The sequence below is a fragment of the Apteryx mantelli genome, chromosome 2 (genome assembly GCF_036417845.1).
Source record: "Apteryx mantelli isolate bAptMan1 chromosome 2, bAptMan1.hap1, whole genome shotgun sequence".
NCBI classification, from domain to species: Eukaryota; Metazoa; Chordata; class Aves; order Apterygiformes; family Apterygidae; genus Apteryx; species Apteryx mantelli.
Window position 1 is genome coordinate 102,554,956 of NC_089979.1, and position 9,301 is coordinate 102,564,256.

Sequence of the window (9,301 nt, forward strand, 5' to 3'; positions counted from 1 at the left end):
ATATTTCCTGAATTAATTTCAAGTTACTGAAGTGTTTGTATTGTGGAAAAATGCAAAGGAGGAAAAGTCAAACTTTTCATTTTGACATTGCCAATTGAGAAGTCTGATTTATTTTTAAATTGAGAAGAACTTTTTATCTTCCAAAAGTTTCAGTGCTGTTTGAGCCAAAACAAAGGGCAACAAATTATCTTGTTCCTCTGAAATAGGTATTTTCTCCAGCTTCTCAATTTGTCCATATTTTCTATGAAAGGAATTGTTTCAGGTTATCTGCAAAAGGCTTTTTTTATTTGATTTTTCAGAATGTCTAGGGAACCAAAATGTACAGGATACAGTGAATCCCACTTTGTGACTGACATCGTGTGTGACAGTTGTGCTCTGTGATTTGCTCTAATAAGGTCTATTACTTTTTCTGTTTTCAACCATATGTATTTATAGCAAAGGCAGTTAACTCCTAAGGACAGATAATTAAGAAGTGATGAGTAAAATGTCTGCCCTGCTTATGAAAGTTAGTAATATTATAGTCGTGCTCAAAGCCACCCAAATTCCCCAAGGAACACTCAAGACAATTATAAGCTGAATTATTTATAAATATAACCAAGTTCCTAAGATAGATTATCAACAGTTGTCAAGATACAAGTACGGTAGATACCAATATTATAATTTTTTCTCCCAGTATGTCACCATATGTAGTTTTCATTTTTGTTATAAATTCAGTTCTACTCCTTTTTATGTATAAACAGTGTTTTATTTTATAATATTCTCTTCAGATATTGTGATATTTTTACGTGAGTTAGTTTTAAATGTATATTTGCTTCTTCGTTTCATCATCAACCTTGTGTATGCAGGCAAAGACTATTATTACTGCTTTCAATTTCTTTGCTATTTGCTTAATAGCAGGTTTCAGTGGATGTGACCTTTTACTTGATAAAAAGAAAATAGAGCATCAATAGATTGCTATCATCAATAGGATACAATTAACCAGGCGATGATTTAATGAAAGAATAATGTCAGAAGAACTGTGGTGGAAAAGCTATTTTAAGACTTAGAGACAATTTTATGCAAAAAGCATATGCAGAAGGTAGTGATTTCATTAGCATAGTGCTTAGGAGTTGACAGCACCCTTGATTTTTTTCTCTTTCTCTAATTTTATGCTTAAGTGATCATTGAGGTAAGTGATGTGGAAGAGCGAAGTACTTCTTTGTCTTTAGAAGGTGAAGCAAGGAATTTAAAGAGTAAAAGGAAGCTTCAGTCATCTGCCTTCTCCCATTACTGTAGTTGCCAAATAATGAAAGATGTGACCCCCATTAAATGCAGCATGATCTTTGCTCACTCGCTATGTGGAACCTGATCCAAATGGTTCAAAGCAGGTAACAAAAAGATACCCAGAGCATTTCTTTTAATGACATTATTTTGTAAATTGCATGACCTTTCTTTTGAATAAAACAGCCTGAAGAAAATAACCAATGGTGTCAGTGACACCAATAGAAAATGCAACTGTAGTTTGTCAAGAGCTGCATTAAGGAAGTATTTTGTACTGAAACATACCAACTTGCATATATACAATTCTCACCTTCTGTCTCACTTTTTTCAGAATAATGCTCCTTTCTGTCCCACCTTTAATGTCACTTTGGCATTCATATTATAAATGTCTCCTTTCTTATATTCAGCCAGAAAGGCTTCCTGTCCCATCTCACCGAAATAAAATACAGCTGCACCAACAACTCATCAAACATCATTCATTAATCAAATTTTTTAGTCAGTAAAATTAATTTTCAAAATAAGACTACCTTGCCTTGAATCAGTTCTGCATTTATTATCTCTTCCTGAGAAGTATTTGCCTATGTATTGTTTGCATATTATAGCTGGCCTAAAATATTCCAAGTCTGTGGCTTCATTGTAATAAGCACTGCAAATAAACCAGTGAAATATAGTCTAAGAGTCCAAAATCTTGCAAGTAAACTTGTTAAAGGTGAAAGACGTAGCAGAGAAACAGCAAGACAAAATGACGTGCTCATGGTTCCAGAGAAGATCTAGTTATGCCAAAGCTAGTTTGTGCTGATACAGGGACTCTGTCGCTGGGCCAAAAGGGGCAGATTATATTTCCTGTCAAGCAGGATGGAAACATGGAGATTACGACATGGATAAAGCAACTGATAAATGCTAGCTCAGAGAATTATGTCAAGAGCCAGGCCACAGAAAATTACACTCCAACTAAGTATTAAAACAACCGTATCTTGTAATAAAGTTCTGTAACTATAATATTAGTGTGCCAGAAAAGTCCACTCCTATCCAGCAGAGCTTCTCTCCCCTCTGTGGTTATTCAGTACATTCTGACCATTCTGAGCACAGGTGACTTTGAAATCTACTCATCGTTTAGGGAAAGACCTCGTAACCTGAACAAAACCAAAGAAATATAGGCAAAAAATACGTGGGAAACAATATGAGTAGGGCATTTCTGACAACCATCTAATATGAAAGTTATTTTGTCCCTCCTATTCTGAAACAACAGTCCCAGCTGAAGTAGAATTGAGAGCTCTGCTAAGATTTGAGTGAAGAAAGCTAATTCAAACAGCACATTATGGATAGCATACTGAGTCTACAGCTTAGGAAAAGTTGCAGCAAGATTCCTGTTCTTTCAGACAGAAAGCCAACATCCTGCAGAGAAATCCAGAATTTAATCTTCCTCCCTTGCTTGTTTAAAAAAAGAACCAGTCAAAAAGGATGCCTTGTAACATACTTTGTTGTCCCCACATTGTCTCTTGGAGTGATGCTTCTCTCGTTACTCTGGTGTGCCCATGCTATGACTTCTGTGAATGAGCAGCATCACTCTCTCCAAGGATTACATGGTTCTCTCCTGAAATACCTAGTATATTATTGAAAACAACTGAGTTTGTATGAGCTGTTTGGGGCAAATGGTTTGTATCACACTTTGACAAATCTTTTCCTGTATTTCCCCCGCCACACACTGATTTTCAAGGTGCTGAGACCTGTATGTACGCACATAAGTTATTTGCCAGCCTTGCTTCTGTCCTAGCTTCATGGGCCACTTGTTTCTACCATAGGAGTCATGATTATATATAATTGTTGAAGGGCCAGCTAGAATCTAGTTTAATAATAACATTAAATGATAGTTTTTTCTTTAGTTGTCTTTCCCCCTCTGTTACTTTGTATCAGATAAGAACTATTGGACTCTGGTTGGTAAGTCTTAGAGGCCTGAGAAATACCTTTACAATTCTGCTTTCCAGATAAAAATGCAGATGAAAAAAATCAGATAAATGCTTAAAACAGTGTTACCGTTCTCGTTCTTACCGAGGAGGCACGGGGCCTTCCCCCAGACCCCGGACCATCACCACACAGACACCAATATGAGGAGTGGCAAAATGGCGTTTAATGAAGCGTGTCCTACTCTATTATAAAGCTGTAAAGCCCCGCCTTCTTTTCCGGCAGCAGTGCTCCGCCCGTTACGACCTTCCCATGTTCCGCCCCGCAGTGCCTCCCTGCTCATCCTTTTTCCTCCACATCTCCCCCTCTCCCATCAACAGTGTTTCGGTAGATCGAGCGGGACGCAACAAAACACGCGGAAGTGCGGCGTGTCTCGACGGGACTGCCATCGGGTGGTTCCTTGCATTAGTAGCTTCGTGAGCGGAGCTGTGTGCTGCCTCCCCTTCTTCCGCTTCTTAACACAGGCGGTGTCCTTGTCTTCGTCGTTCAGGGAAAACCTTAAAGGCATAGGCGGGATTGCTCATTTCCAACAGACTATATCCCCCCCCCAAAGCCCAGCCATTCCTCCAGAAGTTCTCCTTCTTGTTTTCGAGCAATCCAGACTTGGCCCACTACTTTAAGCAAGGCTTTCTTAACGCAGCTCAGTATTACACACAAGCATAAGCCTATAATTATGAGGATTAGCAAAATGCGCAAGCCTTCAGCGAGCAGTCCTATTAGCCACTGTGGTAGATTGCCAAACAGGTTAGTTAGCCATTCGTCTAATGGCGTTTATTGTGGGCTGTGTGCAAGCTTACATACAGGTGCACTTCGTTTCCACCCCTAGGCTGTGCGTCACACCGCGTGATCTTCCACTACGCCTAGTCTACCGCTTCTCATGCAAATAACTTGTCTATGCAGTTTCCCAAGATCCACCACATCTCCCCCCCTTTCTAGAACCTCTTTTTCCTGTACTATTAATTGATATACTCTATGCTCATGTCTATCAAGCAGTTAAGCCGTACATGCCGTAAGCGATAATTCAGAATTAGCAAACCGCAGCATATCGCTATTACTACTGTGAGTGCTATCAAGCCTAGTGTTATAAGCCATTTCTAATCAAACTATGACAAGATCCACGCCCCTGTGTTGACTTGTTCCCCGTCAGGAAAGTCTCTGTCGGCCCCGCCTCGGGGTTGAACGGGATGCAGTAGTGAGCTGCTCTGTGCGCCTGTGCTCATCTCCTCCAGTATGACTCTGCGGTCCCCGGAATCATGAAGCCGGCGATAAACATCAATGCAGCCATGCAGCAGCATCCCGTCTGGCGTCGCCCTGTTCAGGATGGAATCTCACCAAGAATGATTAGTTACACCCCAGACCCTCCCGTACGTGCATTTAGGTCAGGTTTTATGCATTTCATTGGAACCCATCTTGTCTGCTCCTCCCGTTTTACCGCAGCCTACCCTCTTCCCTGTGATATCCACAAGAGAAGCAACGCTGTGGTCCCTTTCTCATCTGGTCCACCGCCGTGACAAGAGCCTGCGCTGCTGTTGTTCCCTGATTCTGTTTTTGCAGTACCGTGCGGATGACAACCGAAAGTGGTGCTCCTTTAGGGATCGTTTTCAGGATGTCCTGCGTCATGGCGTCACTCTGCTTTACTAGCTTCCCGAGTTCTTCATACACGGCCCGCGAAGCCTCTGTTGTGGCCATGACCTCCCGGCCTCTGAGCGCTGTCGCTCGCTGGTTCGGGGATGCGAGGTTTGCACCTCGCCCCACCAAGCGATCCAGTGTGGTACCTGCTAGGTGGTGGTTCGGGTTCCCGGCGGCAGCTGCAGCTAGGGTGGCACAATGGCCTTGCCATGCCTCCTTCCACAGCATCCAATGCGTGGGTGACAGTATCGCCCTCGCCAGCTGCCGTAGGTCGTAAGGCGTACACGCCTGGGCATGCTCACTATCCAACAACATCTGGGTTTGCTGATGTTTCAGCCCGTTCTCTTTCACCGAGGTCATCAGACTCTGTACTATCTCGGGCTTGAGCGCCACCCACTGGACCCCTTCCCCCGGTACTGCCCTTACGGGGCAGACTTGCGGCACTTGCTCGAACCGTAAGCCCTGAGGGGCACATGAATCGGCTATTAGCTGCCAGTCAGTGAGTGGTATGGACTTGGCAGGGGCCGCTCCCCTTTTTGCTCCGCTGAGCAGGTCCCTCTGTTTTTCGACCTCCCGCCTTATTTCCTCTAATGCACGCAATAGGGTGTCGACCGGGGATGTTGTTACTTCTTCTCCGCCCTTCGGCTTCCCTTTCTGCTGTGTCTCTCCTATTGCACACCCCCGCAGCCTGCGCGCAACTTCTCGCAAGCCCCCGCCTTCCTCGTCGCTGCTATCTTCTCCGCTCTCCTCCTCAACCGGCAATCTCACCCGAACCTTCCTCCCTCCTTTCAAGGTCGAACTCTGGTCTCTCCGCTCTGATTGGCCGTTACCCTTCCTCCCTCGCTGCAGTGCCTGACTCTCCCCACCTACAGCACCCTCCTCTGCTGGGGCCCACGGCAGCAGGGTCCTATCTTCCTCACTAAGCGTCTTCCTCAAAACTGCGCCAGGCACGCAATCCTCGGGTTCGGTCCCGTCGACCCCCCATCCCTCTCTGTCTTGTGCGAGATCTTGCCAGGGATACACCGGAGGCGGCTCCTGGGATTCCACCGGTAGGATCACTGGAACCTCCCTGCCTCCGCTCTCCCGTTCTTTCGCCGGGGCCTCCCTCGCGCTCCGCAGGAGCATTCTTATCAGCCCCCACACCTTTAAATCCTTCGCGGATCCCCCGTTCATCGGGGACTCCGCCAGCGCTGCTGTGCATTGCAGCCACAGTTCCTCCCGCAGAATCTCCATAGGAGAAGTAATCACTCCCTCCTTCACGAGCCTCTCTACACACGCTGGTATCGCGCCCGCCATTCCTTGGCGCAGGCCATTACTACCTTACATATGGCCTCCATGGTTCCGGATCCGGATCCCTTCCTCACGCTCCCGGCGCCTGCGCCGGCCGAGCCGCCTCCTCGGTATCACGTCGGGGTCACCACTTGTTACCGTTCTCGTTCTTACCGAGGAGGCACGGGGCCTTCCCCCAGACCCCGGACCATCACCACACAGACACCAATATGAGGAGTGGCAAAATGGCGTTTAATGAAGCGTGTCCTACTCTATTATAAAGCTGTAAAGCCCCGCCTTCTTTTCCGGCAGCAGTGCTCCGCCCGTTACGACCTTCCCATGTTCCGCCCCGCAGTGCCTCCCTGCTCATCCTTTTTCCTCCACAAAACAGACAATGTCTTCTGGTTTATGGTCAGTTTAATTCTTTTTGTAAATGTCCTTGTTTCCATGATAAATTAATACCATTCACTTAGAGTTTTATTTTGGACCATGTGAAATACCAGTTTCTTACAGGAACACGTATTTTGACATTATGTTGACATTTGCAGAATCTCAATAACCAGCACAACTGACACAGACCAAAGAGTCGTTAAAAGAAAATATGCAGCACATTGCTAAAGGAAAAAAGGCTAGGAACCAATTATTCTTTTCTACTACAGTTATATTATTGTCTGGTGAGTAATTGTTGACTTATACCTACAAGAGGAAAAAGAAATTTATCGGCTGTGAAGAAAACTTTGGGAGGAGAAGGATAAACTTATACTTCCCAACTTTAGGCATAGAATTCACAGTGCCAAAGTTATGAGACTAATCTCTATGGGCGTCTGTATAATCAACCATGAGAAAGAGGCTGCCACAATGGGTGATTCAGAGCAAGATATTAAATCGGTTTCCCAAGAATGCATCATAATATTTCCATTTTTCCATCTGAATCAACATGCGTATATGAAGTAAAGTGACTCCATTTTAATTATGGTATTCTATTCTCTGTCCTTCTCTTAAGTATATCTTAAATATGATAATATTCCTTTCTATTTGACTGTAATCCAGTAGGAGATGAAGACAGGCTAATCCTACGTAAATTCTTACCACATTAAGAACCAGGGGGTCTCCATTAAAGCTGTATGTTCTGAATCCCTGCTTGATCTGGAAGAACAGCTTGGTACAGAAGTGAAGTAAATGTAAATACCCCCTCCCCCCCAAAGAAAGGGGAGGGTGAGAGGAAATGTAATTATCAAATTTGCTTCTGGTAAAATGAGCTTCAAATTTTCTTCTTTTTTTTTTCCCCCTGGAAAACCTACAAAAATGAGATAATCCTTAATCCAAAACTCATTCTCTTTATTTACTCTCCCTACTTTCCTCCTTGTCTTGAATTTCTCTGGTTTAGCAAGTATTGCATATAAAGGATGTGATAGGCTTCAACCCTGCTACTTTCGTAGAGGAAGTGGTTCTAACTTTAAAAAGCTATGGCATGAGATCACAGTATGTCAGGGAAAATTAAGTGATAGTTTGTGTCAACCTCAATAGCCTATTTAAGGAAACACCATATACTCTTTTAATCTTTTAAAATCATTTAGACTTTTTTTTTTCTGTGACATTTGTCTTGATATGTCAGTGTCTGAACATAGCTAATAAAAATGCAGACATCCAAATTACCATTTGAATTACATACTGCATTCAAGATTGGCAAAGTAATAGTAATTGTCCAACAGGAAGGAGCAAACTGTCATTTCTTCAGTGCTTTGAAAGATTCCTGCATTTATCATCAGCGACAAGAGCTCACTCCAAATTCCCTTTAGTTGTCTCAGTCAAAATGTCATATAGGTGTGTGACTCAACCGGTTCATTTAGCATTTATTGTTTAAACCTCACGGGCAAGGAAATATAGGGGAGTTCTTTTAATATGAGCTGAACAGCATGAGATGATTGAAAGACTAATGATCAGATTGTCCAAAAGCATTCACAGTTGGGGGGGGGGGGGGAGGGGGACACCAGAGTCTTGTTACTCACTTTTGACTTCAGTACTGTGAAACTGTTTCAGTACCTTAAAACGCATAAAATACTATGATAATTTTTAAGTAAAAGGGCATTTTTTTCTGAAATAAAGCCTTATTTTTGAACCTAAGCCTGAAAAAAATAATTTTTGAAAGTTTGAATTTGACAGAGATCAATTTATATACCTTATCTTTAGTAGTTTATCTTATATAGCTTGTCACTATCTTCTGAAAAGGCCTATTTTAACCCTTAGAGGGGAGTAAATGCGCTACCTATGTGGCATTTTGAAGTGACTTCTTAGTTCTAGTTAACTCAGCTCCTTATGGAGCCCCTGTCCATGCTTGTATTTCACATGATGCAAACTGGATGTTGTGCAATTCTCAGCACATTTTTCAGGAACAAAGAAGAAGGATGTCCAGTGAATAAATCAGGAGTAAAGTACTCTGCCAGGCATTGCCTTCTTTCTTTGACATAATTATTGGAGAAGGTTCATGTAGTGGTTTTTAATTGTTACTTAAAAAGCCAAAGATTCTATATTGCTTTCCCATTACCTTTTCTTACCTGCCTGCTAGCACAGAGACCTCTGTATATGGAGTTTTCTCTCCAACATTTAGAACTAAGAAGGAAATTCATTAAGTGGCTAACCAGATGCTAGAAAAACTTATTGGAAAATTTGATTATATGCAAGGCATAATATGTAGTTCAGGATTTTTCTAAAAATATTAAATTTCACTGCAAATAAAAGGGTCTGAAATTTTATTTTAAAGTTTATTTTAAATTTTCTGTATCACTAGAAATAGGGTCAAGCACAAATTTCCACCTAAAACATCACTGGCAAATTCTGATTAAAAGGAGAAAAAACTCTTTTCATCCAACTGAGCTGTAATATGTAACTTCTTATTATAATGAGTATATGATATATGAATATATTTTTTCTAATTCAATTGTAGCTATTGTAATTATAATATTAAATTTGTATTTGTAAGGGATAGCCTATGATTAGAGGTGGTATCAAGTAACAGTTCCTGAGCCCTGTAAATATTTTTCCCCTAGGACCTGATTCAGTAAAGCACTGTTCCAGAAAGTTTCCAAACAGTTTTCAGTTTTGCAGTTCTGACAAGAGCTTTGCAATCTCAATGAAGCAAATAGACATCATATGGTCAAAATCCCCAGTTCAGGTCTCTGGC

At 42.4% G+C, this 9,301-nt stretch overlaps 1 long non-coding RNA gene across 1 annotated transcript; it reads right to left on the reverse strand.

Moving 5' to 3' along the window:
• Nucleotides 1-3,400: 3,400 nt before the first annotated feature.
• Nucleotides 3,401-6,338, reverse strand: LOC136991396 (uncharacterized). Its single transcript, XR_010883595.1, has 3 exons — nucleotides 6,171-6,338; nucleotides 4,665-4,854; nucleotides 3,401-4,533 (listed from the first exon to the last, which is right to left on the reverse strand). It is a non-coding gene; the product is annotated as an uncharacterized lncRNA (long non-coding RNA).
• Nucleotides 6,339-9,301: the final 2,963 nt, after the last annotated feature.